This window comes from Vigna radiata, unplaced genomic scaffold (assembly GCF_000741045.1).
Source record: "Vigna radiata var. radiata cultivar VC1973A unplaced genomic scaffold, Vradiata_ver6 scaffold_416, whole genome shotgun sequence".
Taxonomy (NCBI): domain Eukaryota; kingdom Viridiplantae; phylum Streptophyta; class Magnoliopsida; order Fabales; family Fabaceae; genus Vigna; species Vigna radiata.
This window is the reverse complement of record NW_014544158.1, coordinates 32,014-50,008: the sequence shown is the minus strand read 5'-3', so window position 1 is coordinate 50,008 and position 17,995 is coordinate 32,014.

Below are 17,995 nucleotides of genomic sequence, written 5' to 3'. Positions count from 1 at the left end.
TAATTAGCTCAGAAAATTCAAATTAATTAAAATTAGAATTTCCGGTCAAATTAAGCATAATTAGGAAAAACGAGAAAATACCGGACAATTAAGCACAACTCCCTGATTAACTCTAGCACAATAAACTAAGTGAAATCAATAAAATATTGACTCATCAAATATTCTAAAACCTTTGTACAGATTTTCAGAATCAGTGCTACGTGATGTTTTGAATTGAAAAGAATTTCAAAATGTTTTTCCATGTGACAATCGACTTTGGTCTGTGTACATTCGATTGTATTATTGATCTGTTTTGGAATTTTGTTAAGCTTACACTCCAACGACTATATTTTTAAAAGTTAGTTAAGCATTGATGACTTGGTCAACTATATTAAATGTGTGTTGATTTCATTGACTGAGAGCCTCTATGTTGACTGTCTGTTATAACTGTATTAATATAGTCGACTGGATTAGTAGGCTATTCGACTGAGAAACAATCTGACTGACAGAAAACTATAAATTGGCTGAACACAAGTTGTTCAGAGACTTTTGATGATCTAACATTTTCATTCTTGTTTCAGATTGAATTCTCTGTGTTAACAGCTCCAAGAATTCTCCAAGAAGACAGTGGTGATCTATCTTGAGAGAGATTCAAAGGGAGAAGGCTTATGGGCTGACTGTGTGATCAAAACCTGCACAAAGAAGGTGCTTCTTGATTAATCATTGAAGGCTTGGCATCTTGTGAAAACTGCTGCGTTGTTTAGAGGCTTGGCATCCTGTGAAGAGTGCTGGAATTGACCTGTTGTGATACAGGGGTTACACATTGAGGATTGTTCGACGTGGGTTCCAATTTCTGAAGAAGGGATTCTTGCTGCAAGTTTGGTTATTGCAGCTATATTTTGGTTTTAGGTTAGAGAGGAGATTTATATTTTTGACGTGAGGTCTTCTATAAATTCCTTGTTGTAAAAACAGCAACCATTATAGTGCATTTGCTTCCGGAGTTGGAAGGACACTAGATGTAGGCATTGTTGGCCGAACCAATATAAAAACCAGTGTTTGCTTTTCTCTATCCCTGCACTCTTTATTTCAGTCGACTATGCCTGTTACGCAGTCAATTACGTTTTTCCACTGCATATAAATTTTCATTACTTGCATTTCTAGAAAGTTAAAAAAGGTTTATACTTTTGATAAAATATTGCGAAAAGATTTTGTTTTTGAAACATCACCAATTTACCCCCCCTCTTGGTGTAAAACCGAAGTCTACCAGTTTCCCAACAAGAACCTCTCCAAATGTCTATGTGGGAATTCACCTATAAAACCATAAAACTTAGGCAACAAATGTATCAGTCCAGAGGTGAGAATGCAATGATCATCATCATCATAATGTGTAACTGGCTCCCAAAGAACATTCTCATGAGTCGGAGGATGAGTCATATTGTTCTCAACATAGTAATGAGCAGGAAAATCATAATCAGAGTAACATGCAGGAGTAGAATCATAGTCATAGGCACAGGTAGAACAAGCAGTATTCACAAAATCAAAATAGGTAGACATGTAGAAAGAAGGGGGAAAAGAAGAATGCAATGAAAATATGCAACTAAAGCTATCTAAATGCAACAACACATGACACCACATACAAAACAGAACATCATACTCACAACACCAGACAAAACAGAACACACACTAACAAAACAAAAGATTTAAAACTGAACTGTTGGTCCCCGGCAACGGCGCCAAAATTTGATGGGTGTCGCACCCTATGCAAATTTAAGGTGCATAAACAATGCAGTATAGACTAGGAAATGACTCCTAGGTCGTCTCTCAAGAACCAAATTGCGGTTCAGGAATTAGGTCTAACACGTAGTGGGGGGGTTTGTGAAAGGTTTTGTGAATGCAGATGAATTAAATTAAAACACGAATGCAAACAACAATGTAAACACAAATGTAAACAGAAATGGAAACACGAATGTAAAAATGAAATCAAATACAAAATTAAAACGGTTCGTCATTAACTCAATAACTATGCTTCCAATCATAGATTAACGACAAGAACACAATACTCTAATCCAAATCCAACACGAATCACCCAACTAAGCGAAGGCTAATTCGGTTTTCAAAATTGCTGATGGGTGTCGCAGCCCATGCAAATTTAATGTGCATAACGAATGCAATATAGACTAGGAAGTGACTCCTAGGTCGTCTCTCAAGGACCAAACTATGGTTCACAATTAGGTCAAACACGTAGTGAGGGGGGTTTGTGAAAGGTTTGTGGATGCAAATGAATTAAAGTAAAACACGGATGCAACAAAAATGTGAAAACAGAAATGCAAAACGAAATCAAACACATAATAAAGACGGTTGGTCATTAACTCAATCACTATGCTTTCTATCACATATTAACGACAAGTACACACTATGCTACTCCAAATCCAACACGAATCACCCAACAAAGCGAAGGCTAATTCGGTTCTCAGAATTGCGGACTAAGCGAATGCAATGCTCGAATCTAATCAGTCATGCACCATACAGTCTAATCAACTAAGCGAAGACCAAACACCGATTAGGCAACTAAGGGTATACCTAATAGCAAGCACGCAACAGATTAAATATTGAGCTAAATCAGAGCAACAACATGGCAATTAAAGTGCAGATGACTCATGAATAGACTACTTTAGCCTCTAATCTAACATGGCTATCTGACTAAACGAAGGTTAATCAAGCTATCATAATCGCGAACTAAGCGAACGCAATACACCTATTCCATCCAATGTGTTCTATACAAATTGATCAACAAAGTGAAGATGCAATCACCAATTGGGCAACTAAGCGTATACCCATTGCAAGAACATAATAGGATTTCATAGAATGTCAGGCAAGCAGAATAAACACAAGAACGGTCTGGAAATCTCAAGGAAACAATGTAATGTTATTAACGACCAACCTGACTAACTTAAGCTAATATGAAAGCTAAATTATCACTACCAAAAATACTTGACAACATTAAAATAAGAAAATATTAAATGTCTAACTACTAAATGAAGAGCACATTGTAGCGAGAATAAAACTAGGAAACAAGATTACGTGAACCACTTGAATGCAGCGGACATTCAGTAAATGCATAAGTTGGAATTTAGATTTCTAATTCAGGGAATGCATAAGTCGTGAAGGATAAGCATTGAAAATGCCAAATGATGAACCATTGAAATTAATTAAAAAGGGACCCATGATGCACATCCTTTGCTGAAACGAATGCATCGTCTTTGGCTTTAAAAGCAATTGAAGCAGCGCCTCCTCCAACCGTGAATGCTTCACCATGACAGCTACAACTTCAATCAATCATCCCGTGGCATTAGTGCAGCTCCTTCAAAACAAAATGGATGCACCGCTTAGTCCAAAGACAAATCAAATAGTGTGCTGAAGCATATCCATATGTTAGGCTGATTGCCTTAAGCTGCCACAACATCCCATCACTCCACCTAATCTACTTTACATTAAATGAAAGCTAAAGAAATTCTAACACATTCCTTGCTGCAGAACGAAATGACCAGCCCTATTTCCTAGAATGTCAAAGAAATAAAATATGCTTCTAAACTCCATCTTAATTGAATCAGCACCACTCCACTCTTTGAAATCAAAGAAAAATTAATCACGCCCTCTGTGTTATACTACTTGTTGCAAAGCTACACAAGAATAAAAGAAAAGAAAAGTGCTCCTTCATTCAACCATAATCCATCACTGTAAGCATGTTCAAAAATGCTCTCTCTAAAAACGTTCCAGCCAAGAAGAAGAGAGTGGCGGCTCGTTCCAAGTCCGTGTGTTGCCCTAGCTTTTAAGGCCAAGTGTCTTTAAACATTAAAAATAATATTAAAAAAAAAATAAAGTGCTAACCTAAATCATTTTTTGGCCCACCATCAATTTTCCAAAATTGGCCCATAGTGCACAAGTTTGATAAAAAATATTCTAGACTACTAAATTACAATTTGATTAAATTTGAAATGTCTAAGTGGAGAGTCTTTAATTAATTTTCCTCCTTCATAATGCTCTAAAGTGTATCTCCAAAATTTTCCCTGCAATTGATAATGCAATTAATTAGCTCAGATAATTCAAATTAATTAAAATTAGAATTTCCGGTCAAATAAAGCACAATTAGCAAAAACGGGAAAATACTGGACATTTAAGCAGAATTCCCTGATTAATTTTAGCACAATAAACTAACTAAAGTCAAGAAAATATTGACTCATAAAAATAGACCACACTTAGTCTTTTGCACTCCTGGGCAAAATCAAGATGCAAATCAGGTAACAGTTCTGTGGGCATCAAAGGTACGACACAACATCAACACATACAAAATAAAGACTAACAAAGACAAAAACAAACAGAATTATACAGTCCTCAAGAAATCTGGACAGAGAAAAGAAGTAGACAACATCCAACACAGAATAAGAGAAAGCAGATACTCATGAAGTAATCCAAGTAATTCCAAGCATGGCAAAATGATCAATCAGCTCAAGAGGTGAATCAAAAGTAATTGAACCTCACAGATGCACACTATCAGTGTTTCTCTCAAGTGTCTAAGGTAAACAATGTCAACTCAATGCACTCAAGAAAACAAGCACAAAAAAAAAAATTTTGGCAAGTCTCTAATATCAACACTAAAAAACACATGCATGTTCAAATCAAAAGGTCTTTTATGGATATAACGGGGCCAAGGACAAGGGAGGATATAATATGGATGAGAAGCTATAAACCCAAAAGAAATAGAGGAGCAACGGGAACAAGTGTAAACACAGTCAAGCCACACCCAAAACCCTTTAATTCAATCCTCTTCTTGACTCCTTTATTCACACAATTTTTTTTTTATTTTTTTTGACAATTTTTTATTTTTCTCATCTTGCCGCTTTTTTTCTTTTTCCCTTTTCTTTTCAGAACAAAACTGTAAGAGACAAGATGCACACATATATCCAAAAACAAAACAAGAAGAGGAACCAACTAGCCAATTCATTAGAATCCCCAACGAGACCATACTTGTTCCCAAAACACTTCCAAAGTTCCAAAATTCCCTAAGGTTAAGGTAATCATGGTTTTTCACTTAAGGGTAATTAATGAGATTGAAAACAAAGAACAGGGGAAACTATAGGCTCAAAGGGATTATCAAAGGATCAATACAGGGTAGGCTCATTTGGCTAGAGAGGCTTAAGAACAAAATTGCCTTTATCACTTCCAAACATGCATATCAATCAAGAATTATCAACCAGAGTCAAGCCAAGGCATATGTGAAAGCAATCAAGAGACATATCACACAAGAAAGAACATTAAGTGGCTCAAATCTCACACATGTTATAGTCACAATCAAATCAACCTCTCAAACATCATAATCATCTTCCAAGCAGAGGAAAACAAGGATTTCAAATCAATCAAAGTATCAATGAAGTGAAAGACACATCTACAACCTAACAAAGTCAAAAAATTAAGAGATAAATGCAAAACTGCACAGAAGACGCAACAAAAACTACATAGAAAACAAAAAATTTAATGCAGAAAACAAAAAATAACAAAGAAAATAGAATTCTCCCCCAATAGACCACACTTAAACCACACAGTGTCCTCAATGTGTCACAAGGATAAGATGATAATTTAGAATAGTCAACAAATCAAGGACAAGGTGCAATAGAAGTGAGGAAAGGAGGAGAAGGGAAAGAAAAATCCCCTGGTCATGGTGGCAGTTGCCAACTTTGGACTATCAGGGAGATGTCTTCCACCACAGGACTCAACAAGGAAGTTTTGTGGAGGAACTGCTTCATCCTCCAAATTTGATCAAGCTAGGAGATGTCCTACGTAGTTGGATCTAAGAAGTAGTGACTGTTGATGAGCGAGTTCAGTTGGTGCCTATTGATGTTCAAACTGTTGTGTATATTGGCACCCTTGTCTTGCACTGTGGGTGTGTGTGGTCAACTTCATATGTACCTTCTACAATAGAGTTAGTGCAATGTGGCTCCAAAGAAATGACATGCAGGGGTATAACACCCAATCCAAGTGTAACAAGCTGACCCTCAGATATATCTTCAGAACATGAGTTAGTTTCAAATGTAGAAACAATATCAACAAGAAGATCAAATTCATGTTCAGTGCATGGAGAACAAACATTCATATGTGATGGCAAAAAGTGGTTCTCATCATGCAAAGAGTTCAAATTAAAAGCATGCTCATCAACAATACAATCATTAACATACCTATAACCTACATTATCATCAACAACATAATCAATTTGAGGTATGTTTACCTCCACTTCCCTGAAGATTGGTAAAGTGGTGGAAGGTGAAGATGGTCTACCTATCTCAAAAGTGTTTCATATATCTGCCTGTTCCTCAACATTTTCATCAGATTCACAGTTAGTATCACCCATCATAAAGTTGGAAGCTGGTTGTAACACAAAATTGATTTCAACACAAATAGAGCAAGAACCAATTGCACAACTACATTTGAAATTTTCAGAAAACTATGAAAGATCAAAATTTAATCCTAAGTCTAAAACTTCTTCTGTTTTCACAGTTTCTATCTCAAAATCAACACGAACATGTGAATCTGCAGCAAAATCAAGAATATTTGATTGCATAAACAACTTAGGCAAAGCAAGTGGGAATTCAAGTTTAGAGAAAACCTGTGCTGATTCATGATTCATCTCACTAGTAATAGTAGAATGAGAAACTGCATCCTCAAGTGCAAGAGGGGGGACACAGGAGGGTGGGAAAGTAGATGACGCAGTAGTAAGCTCATGAATTTGCTCCCCATCTCCTATGTGAATGGCACTGACGTCATCAAGAATCTGAACAATCTGAAATGGTGATCCCTCTAAACCTTGACACTGTTCCTTAATGAACCGCGTGGCCATCTGCCCCCTCAACTCATTCAATGTAGGCTCATAAGAAGTAAAAGGTTTGACAGGTGCCTCTTGTTGTTGTTGTTGCATCTGATTTTGCTGTTGTGGCTGCCTGTTATTGTAGATGTTTGGAGCATAAGCTTGAGGCGCATCACGAGCAACAAGGTGCTCCAAAGAAGGACAAACATCCATATAGTGGTCACTGGAAGGACATATAGCACACAACCGTGAATTGATGCATATGGAGGTGCTGGTCTCTGGTTGGATGCCAATTGTGTTACCAAACTCAAAAGACAAACAAGGTTGCTTTCCAATTCCCTTTCAGCAGCTGGTGAAGACTGGGCAGGCTCATGATACTGTAGTTGTTGTGGTTCCTGGACTAGTGGAGAAGGCATACAAGCATTCTGGAATGGTGGTTCTTGGTATTGATGTTGTGGAGTACCATACCATCCCATGTAAGGATCATTCCTCCTAGGATCTTTGTTGTAACCATACTGCACAGGAGAGAAGTCGTCTAGAAACTGATGCTTAAGCTCTTCCCAACTCGTGACGGATCCTGGAGTAAGATAATAACACCAATCCTCTGCTGCTCCTTGTAATGGGTAATAAAATGCCCTTACAAAAATGTCATGATTCGGGACTTCTAGAGGTTTCATTGAAGAGAAAATGGTGTAGAAATCCTCTAAATGTCTATGTGGGCATTCACCTGCAAAACCATGAAAGTTAGGCAGCCAATGTATCAATCCAATGTTGAAAACACAATGAATATCCTCCTCATCAAGTGGAAACAGCTCCCTAGGAGCACTCTCATGAGATGAAGGATGAGTCATATTGTTCTCAACATAGAAATCAGCAAGAGAACCATAATCAGAGCAACATGCAGGAGTAGAATCATAGTCATTGGCACAGGCAGAACAAGCAGTATCCATATAACCAAAATAGGTAGATGTGAAAAAAGAAGGGGGAAGGTGGAAAGGAAATGCTAAAAATCACGAAACAAACAAAACACAACACAATTAAACATGCGACACGCACACACAAAACATAACATCACACTCACAACAAACACTAACACAACAAAAGACCTAAGACCGAACCGTTGGTCCCCGGCAACGACGCCAAAATTTTATGGGTGTCGCACCCCATGCAAATTTAATGTGCATAAAGAATGCATTATAGACTAGCAAGTGGCTCCTAGGTCGTCTCTCAAGGACCAAACTATGGTTCAAAATCAGGTCAAACACGTGGTAGGGGGGTTGTGAAAGGTTTGTGGATGCAAATGAATTAAATTAAAACACGAATGCAACATAAATGTGAAAACATAAATGCAAAACGGAATCAAATACAGAATAAAGATGGTTGGTCATTAACTCCATCACTATGCTTCCTATCACATATTAACGACAAATACACACTACGCTAATCCAAATCTAACACGAATCACCTAACTAAGCGAAGGCTAATTCGGTTTTCAGAATTGCAGACTAAGCGAATGCAATGCACAAATCTAATCAGTCATGCACCATACAGTCTAATCAACTAAGCGAAGACTAAACACCGATTAGGCAACTAAGCGTATACCTAATCACAAGCACACAATAGATTAAATATTGAGCTAAAGAAGAGCAGCAACATGACAACTAAAGTGCAGATGTCTCATGAATAGACTACTCTAGCCTCTAATATAGCATGGCTAACCAACTAAGTGAAGGTTAATCATGCTATCATAATTGTGAACTAAGCAAACGCAATACACCTATTCCATCCAATGTGTTCTATACAGATTGNTCAACTAAGCGAAGATGCAATCACCAATTGGGCAACTAAGCGTATACCCATTGCAAGAACACAGTAGGATTTGATAGAATTTCAGGCGAGCAGAATAAACACAAGAACGGTCCAAAAATCTCAAGGAAACAATGTAAATTTATTAACGACCAACCTGACCAACTTAAGCTAATATGACAGCTAAATTATCACTACCAAAAATACTAGACAACATTAAAATAAAAGAAAATATTAAACGTCTAACTAATAAATGAAGAGCACATTGCAGCGAGAATAAAACATGGAAACAAGATTACGTGAACCACTTGAATGCAGCGGACAATTCAGTAAATGCATAAGTTTGAATTTAAATTTCTAATTCAGAGAATGCATAAATCGTGAATTATAAGCATTGAAAATGCCAAATGATGAACCATTGAATTTAATTAAGAAGGGACCCGTGATGCACATATTTTGCTGAAACGAATGCACCGTCTTTGGCTTTAAAAACAATTGAAATAGCGCCTCCTCCAGCCGTGAATGCTTCACCGTGACAGCTCCAGCTTCAATAAATCATCCTGTGGCATTAGTTCAGCTCCTTGAAAACAAAAGAGATGCAACGCTTGGTCCAAAGACAAATCAAACAGTGTGCTGCATCGTTTCCATATGCTAGGCTGATTGCCTTAAGCTGCCACAACATCCCATCACTCCACCTAATCTACTTTACATTAAATGAAAGCTAAAGAAATTCTTACACATTCCTTGCTGTAGAACGAAATGACCAGCCTATTTCCTAGAATGAAAAAGAAATAAAATATTCTTCTAAACTCCAGCTTAATTGAATCAGCGTCACTCCACTCTTTAAAATCAAAGATAAATTAATCACGCCCTCCGTGCTATACTACTTGCTGCAACACTGCACAAGAATAAAAGAAAAGAAAAGTGCTCCTTCATTCAACCATAATCCATCACCGTAAGCATTTTCAAAAATGCTCTCTCTAAAACGTTCCAACCAAGAAGAAGAGAGTGGCAGCTCGTTCCAGGTCCGTGTGTTGCGCTAGCTTTTAAGGCCAAGTGTCTCTAAACATAAAAAATAATATTAAAAAAGATAAAGTGCTAACCTAAATCTTTTTTGGTCCCACTATCATTTTTCCAAAATTGGCCCAAAGTGCACAAGTTTGATCAAAAACATTCTAGACTACTAAATTACAATTTGATTAAATTTGAATGTATTTAACTAATTTGCCTCCTTCCTAATGCTCCAAAGTATATCTCCAAAATTTTCCCTGCAATTGATAATGCAATTAATTAGCTTAGATAATTCAAATTAATTAAAATTAGAATTTTCGGTCAAATTAAGCACAATTAGCAAAAACGAAAAAATACTCGACATTTAAGCACAATTCCCTGATTAATTTTAGCACAATAAACTAAGTGAAGTCAAGAAAATATTGACTCGTCAATTGCAAACTAAGCGAATGCAATGCTCAAATCCAATCAGTCATGCACCATACAGTCTAATCAAGTAAGTGAAGATTTAACACCGATTAGGCAACTAAGCGTATACTTAATCGCAAGCACATAACAGATTAAATATTGAGCCAAATCAGAGCAACAATATAGCAATTAAAGTGTAGACGTCTCATGAATAAATTACTCTAACCTTTCATCTAGCACAACTAACCGACTAAGAGAAGGTTAATCATGCTATCATAATCGCGAACTAAGCGAACACAATACACTTATTCCATCCGACATGTTCTATACAGGTTGATCAACTAAGCGAAGATATAATCACCAATCGGGCAACTAAGCATATACCCATTTCAAGAACACGGTCAGATTTCATAAAATGTCAGGCAGAGCAGAATAAACACAAGTACAGTCCAAGAAATCTCAAGGAAACAAAGTAATTTTATTAATGACCAACCAACTAACTTAAAGTAACATCACAACTAAATCAAGGAAAATTTTCGTGACACACTCGAATTGCAACTGCTAAATTAAAATAAACGCATATGTTGGAAACGAAATAGCTAAACAAGAAGACGCATAGTTATTTAACTCGAAGCTAGTAGATGAAATGAACATTGCAGTCGGCACAAAAAAAAAACGAATGAGCAATGAGCTAAGAAAAGGATGCGGGAACAAGACAAAAAAGTTAAACCAAAATGCTATCTATGTTGAAGTCCGTGAACGAAAATCAGTGAAATAACTTTAAAACATTAGCTAGCATTCAAGATGAAAGTGTTCAGCATGTAGAATATAAATATTTCATTTGGTTCCAGCGTGAATGTAAGAAGATCAAAATGTGTGCCTGGCTTCTAGCAAAAGAAAGAAATGAGCTTTTTGTTCTCCCGAGAAAATCAGTCAACGTGTGTTGCTCCCTGTTGGACTTCGCCCTCCATGAATATTCACTGCTTCCTTTCAATGAGAATATAATGTGATGTAGTTTTCTTCTACAGCATGTGGCGGCTAGCCCCCTTTTGTTTAATAAACAAGGGCATCCTTATCCTCCACGTCCCTGGACCTCACTTGCTGGACCGTGTAACTCTGTACGTGGTTGCCTTCTTCCAGATTTAAATTACTTTATGCACCTCGCTGGACCAAACATGTTGGACGTCACCCCTTCCTTCACGTGTTGGAGCTCTTCTTTCTTTGTTGGACCAACTGTTGTCTGTGTGAAGGTTGGACAGGTGTTGTCCGTGTGGAGGTTGGAAGTGATGAAACCTACACAATGAAGCCCATAAACAACTATTGTGTTTTGAATTATGGGTTGCAGCTGGACCGTGTGTGCTCTCAAAGCTGCTGCCACTTGAATTGCTAGATGTCCCCGTGTGTGCCCTTCAAGCTCAATGTTGGACCTCCTCCAATTTGAATGCAGCCCGTCTCCAATGCTGGACACAGAATTCTCCCAAGCTGCTGGATATGAAGCCCACAATTTTAAGAAATCAGTTGCTGTGTGCACCTCCATCACGTGCTAAGTGGACGATGCAGGCCGTGAAGATGCTTGGACGTGGATATTACTGTTGGCCCGTGACACCATTGTCTCCAAATTAAGATATGCAGCAGCGTGTTGTTTTAGTTGGACTTGTGGACGTGGCAACAACACCCTTCATGTGCTGGACGTCTCGAGATGTGCTCATGGGCTGCCTGCCAAAGCTGCTTCTCCAAAGTGCTTCTTTCCAGTCCAAATTAAAGAATTGAAATGCAAGTGGGTCGCTGCTTCTGATGCTTACAATGGTTTCTTTTTTTTTTTTTTATATATGTTGAGCGGGTGGTGCACTAAGCCATTTAATCAACCCTTGATGTGCTGCTCATCATTCACCTTGTGGGATGAAGAAAATGAATGACCCAACTTGCTTTTCTTCCAACAATGAATCAGTCCATGTGGGCCATGAATGCTAGAAGCCCAACAAAAATTTAAGTTGCTCCCTCCAAAAGAATTTGATATTGAAAGTGCTTTATTCTATATAAATAACACCGTGTGTAAATGAATGTCCCTCCAACTATCCCAAATTATATTTCCAAAATTTTTCCTACAATGAACCGTGCAAATAATTAACTCAGATAATTCAAATTAATTAAAATTAGAATTTCCAGTCAAATTAAGCACAATTAGCAAAAACGGAAAAATACGGGACATTTAAGCACAATTACTTGATTAAATTCGATACAATAAGCTAAGTGAAGTCAAGAAAATATTGACTCATCAGCGTAGAAGGGCTTAAAAAGCCTTATTCTCTTTGATTTTCTCACATTAAATGATTAAAGAGAAGGTGTAAATGTTGTGTTATTTTATTGGTGCATTGTGCTAGAATTTTGGAGTGAGAAAGTGAAAGGGAAAGCACTTTCACATTAAAATTGGTGAGGGCTGCATCTTGGATTACTTTATTTTATTCTTGATATATTTCATCTTGCAAGGTTGAAAAGTCAAAGCAAAATTTTGGGGTTTATTAATTTTAGAGCCATGAACGTGTTCCAAGGAGGAGTGATGGGTTGTCGCAACCCATACAAATTTAATATGCAATTTAGAAATGCAATATAGCTAGGAGTGACTCCTAGGTCGTCTCTCAAGGACCAATTTTGCGATTCAAGAATCAAGTCAAACACGAAGGTTGGGGGGGTTGTCGAAAAGTTTGTGAATGCGGATAAACAAAATCAAAACACAGACGCAACTAATAATTAAACACAGATTTAAATAACGGTTTCAAAGACAGAATAAAAACGGTCGGTCATTAACTTAATTACAATGTTTCCAATCACAGATAAACAAAATAAAGTTGCGACTCAAACCTCTAATCCAACAAAGTTAATCAACTAAGAGAAGGTTAACCCTGTTTTCATAAAAGCGAACTAAGCGGGCGCAGTGTTAATGTCAAATCTAATTTACACCATGCAGTTACATCAACTAAGCGCAGATGTAACACCAACTAGGCAACTAAGCGTATACCCAATTGCAAGTGCAAATATAGATTTCAAATTAACCAAGTCAGAGTGGCAAACACAATCACAGTCCAGGTATCTCAAGAAACAATGCAATATCATTAATGACCAACCAAACTAATTTAAGCTATCATGACAATTAAAGTAACAAGAACAAACATATTCGACAACATTAAAACAAAATAAAATACTAGACCCCAACAATGTGACAAACAATTATCCAAAAGTTAAATTAAGTTAAATGCAAAACTAAATTAGAGAAACTAAAAAGCAACTAATCCTACTATGCAAATTAATTTAAAACAAAAGAAATAAACACACAACTTTTTCCTAGCAATTCATGTGACCAAGTGTGCACCAAATAAAGTAATTGAAAATGCAAATGGCCTAAGAAGACCTCTTGTACGTAAGCTTCATGCACCAAAATCCCATTCATTCTCTTCCTTCAATAAACAAATGAATATGATGCTTCTCCTTGTCCTATGTGCTTTCCTTTTGTCCTATGTGCTTCATTCTCCAAGAAAAACATGTGCCTTCTACCTTTCTACCATAAAAAGCGTGTCATACTCTCTCCAAGAAGTCAACAAATATTTCTTCTCCTTCCAACACATAAGTAACGTATACAATGCCCTTAAGACCAACAAAATGGATTTTGCTTCTACCAAGGTGCCATATGTGCAAGGTCAAATGAATTAAAACAAACACAAGACATTCTTCTCCTCAATGCAATTCACGTCCAAACTAGCAACGGGTTGAATACCAAACTAGAAATATTCCTTCTATGGAAAATGTGCTTAATATTGTGCTTGTCCAAAAGAGGTAAAAAAATTAAATGCACCCTTTTCTCTCACTTCCAACCTCAATTTCGGTTTCTACACCATCACAAACATTAAAATGCTTTTCTTCATCTATCATGAACGTGAATGGACCCGAAGAACCCAAAGTTCCAATTGCAAAATAATTACAAGAACAACAAAGCCAAGTTCTACTACTACAAATCAATCCAACACTCACTTTTCTTCAAACTTTTGATAAAAACAAAATGCAATCCCTAACCACCAAGTGTAGACCGTCCAACCCTCCAAAGAAATCACAATGTTCCATTTCAAATATTACTTCCATCTATCAAAACAAAAGCACAAGAAGAAAATGGTTCAAACCTCAAACACCATGCATCAACTCAAGCTTTCTTCACTCCAAAACTCAACAAAACTCCATTTTCATCATCCAATCCAAGAAAACTAAAAAGAAACCAAAAATACTGCAGCAAGGTAGAAGAAAAACGAAAAACAACCCTTCATTCAAACCAAGGAACCACCATGAAAAATGCAAGAACAACCCTTCAAGCTCATGCTCTCAACTTTCAAGAAGAAGTGAAGGGAAATGAGTATGGTTCTCACTTCCACCAAGTAAAGATAAACAAGATTCAAGGAAGAGAAGAAGAAAAATGCATCCTTGTTCATTCAAGAGTTGAAAACCATGGGCACACCTAAGCTCTCCATGAGAGTGTTCAAAACCTAAGCAAAATGAAGTGTAAAGTGTGCTTCTTCAAGTGAGTGGTCGGTCTCTCACTTTCATGACCAAAAGTTGCTCTAAAAATGGTGGGGTCCACCTCTAAAAGAAACCCTAAAGTCTATGTCAAGTGTCCCACACATTGGGCTTCTACAATTTTGCCACAAAAAGGGCCCAATAAACAATATCCTAAGTAAAGTTTCCAGAAAACTAAGTTACAATTTAATTAAAATTGAAATGAATAAATGTTGAGTCTTTAATGTGCACGCCACCATCCTAATGCTCCAAATGATGTTTCCCAAAATTTCCCTGCAACCCAAAATGCAATTAATCAGCTCAGAAAATTCAAATTAGTGAAAATACGAATTTCCGACCAAATTAAGAAGAATTAGGAAAAACGGGGAAATAACGGACAATTAAACACAATTCCCTGATTTATTTAAGTGCAATAAACTAAATACAGTCAAGAAAATATCAACTCATCAAGGAGTTTTGCTTCTCATTTTTCATTCTCCTTCCAAGTTACGTTTCAATGCATGCCATGGGCCTTATATTATTCCTCTTCATTTTTGCATGGGTTGGGGCACATGAATTCTAGACTTAGGATGCTTGTAAGTGACCTTGGAGTTTCTTGGAGAGGTTATGTTGAGATTGTTGGCAACACAATTTCTATATCAATCTAGTTTTTGATGATGACAATGTTGAGAAAAATAGGTAGGCTTCTTTACACCAAAAGGGGGGGGGGGTTGAATTGGTGTTGTTTCAAAAATAAAATCTTTTCACAATCCTTATACAAAATTATAGCGCTTTTTGATCTTTCTTGAAATGCAAGTAATGGAAATTTTTGTGCAGCGGAAAAACGTAGTTGACTGCTTAACAAGTATAGTTGATAACGGTCTAAAAACCGTTATTTTCATACTTAAATTTGATAGTAATACACACCCTTTATGGCTTAGAATGAGCTTTAAATCAAGGAAAACACTTAGTCGAGTCTCTTGAGAGTCAAAAGTTGGTTTTAGCGATATTATGCTTGTTTTGCATTGTTTTGCAGGGTTTTTAGATGAATTAAAGATGGAAGTGAAGTAAGGTGGACTTAGACCCATGAAAGAAGGAGAAAAATGATGAAAAGAAGGGCCAAGCAAGCCGCTGAGCGCCAGAATGGTCCGCTAAGCGCTCAGAGCGATTAGAGGGAAACCACTTGTTACCAATAAGGAGTATTGGTAAAACCTAAAGAATTGTTTTGATGATGCTGCAAGAAGTATTATTTGAAGAGAACATTAGAATTATTTAAAAAGCAACTTGTAGAATTTGGATGTAGTAGGAAAATCTTTAATCTTGTATTTTTAACTTGAATAATCGATTATGGAGAAGCTATAATCNATTATCACTTGCATTTTGTACTAGAATAATCGATTATCATGAAGCAATAATCGATTATCACAAGTCATACTTGAATAATCGATTATCACTTCATACAATCGATTATCACTTTTTGAAAACCCTATAACGGACTTGAATAGAGTGGTTTTCTTCCAGTTTGCTCGTCGAAGGAATGTTTATTTATTTGCTTTTCATTCACTATAATTGTAATTTGAGAAACATATTTTTAGTGGAACTATTAATCACTGTTTATAGTGATTAACGACTGGACGTAGATTCTTCTGAATTGAACCAGTATATAAATTACTTATGTGATTTTTCTACTCCCTGCACTTGTTACTTTTGCCTGCACTCAAACTGTTTGATTAATTTTCTGAAAGAAAATTATTTTGCGAAAAAGGACCAACTTTGTTTTAACAGTGACCGAACACGCTTATACATTACTCTAAATTTTAATTTCGTTGCGTTATACTCTTCGAACTATACCCCCTTCGATACCAACAATTGGTATCAAAGCTTGCTTTGATAGTTTTTCAAAATATTTGCGAAAATGGCCGGTCACAATCAAAATCTTGTATATGCTGAGGGTGCTTCCATTAACATACCTCCACTATTTACTGGTGATAACTATGCTTTTTGGAAAGTTAGAATGGAAATTTTTATGGGGTCTGTTGATAGAGGCATCTGGGAAGCTGTACAAAATGGTCCTTATATCCCTATGAGAACAGTTGATGGTGTAGAGATAGAAAAACCATATTTTAATTGGACTGCTGAAGAAAATAGACGAGCTCAGTTTGATATTAAAGCTCGCAATATAATTTCATCTGTTGTTGTACTTGATGAGTTTTATAGAATTTCAGTGTGTAAGACAGCACAGGAAATGTGGGAAGTCCTTAGAGTCACTCATGAAGGAACAGAGGACGTGAAACGCGCTAGGAAGAACACTCTCATTCAGGAATTTGAGATGTTCAGAATGCAACCTGGAGAAACAATCTTTGATGTTCAAAAGCGTTTCACTCATATTGTGAATCACTTAACAGGGTTGGGTAAGACTTTTGATACTGATGAACTAAATTTGAAAATTTTGAAATCATTAGACAGGTCTTGGCAACCAAAGGTGACTGCCATCTCGGAGTCTCAGAATCTCACTCAGATGTCAATGCCAATTCTGTCTGGAAAGCTCTGTGAGCATGAGCTTGAGTTGAGGAGACTAACTGCTGAAGAGGATCAAGGCAAGAGAAAAACATTAGCCTTCAAGTCCGAAATCTCTAAAGGAAAGAGCTCTAAGAGGATCGAATATGATGATTCTGATGATGAGGAAAACATGAGCCTCATGATAAAGAAGTTTACAAAGTTTATGAAGGCAAAAGGAAAGGACAAAATTCGTAAAGAAAGGAGAGAAAGTCAAGAATCTCCTTCAAGTGTGAAATGCTTTGGTTGTGGAGAAAGAGGGCGCGTAAAATCTGAGTGTCCAAAGAACAAGAAAAGTGAAGACAAGAAGGAAAGAAAATTTCAAAAGAAAAAGAAAGCTTACATAGCTTGGGAGGACAATGCTTCTAGCTCAACAAGCCCAAGTGACTCAGAAGAAGAAGCCAACTTATGCCTTATGGCAGATTCTGAAGATACAGGAAGCCAAGTAAGTGATTCCAGCTTTGAATCTAGTGAATTAGATTAACAAAAGGCTTTCTTTGATTTGATGGATGAATCTGAAAAACTTGATGCTGCTCATAAAAAGCTAAAAAAGGAGAACAATGAATTGAAATTGAAGTATGGTAAATTGCTTGATGATGAAGTTGTTTTAAGAAATAAAGTTAATACTTTAGAAATAAAATTGTTTGATGCAAATGCTATTGTTGAACCTGTTGAATGCTTGTCATGTAAAAGTCATATGTTTGATATTGATATACTTGAAAATTTACTTGCTAAGGCAACTAAAACTAATTCACATGCTAAAACAAACTTTAATAAAAGCAATGTTAAAAATAGAAACATGCATCAAAATCATAAATCCAAGGTAAGAAGAACTCGAAAGAT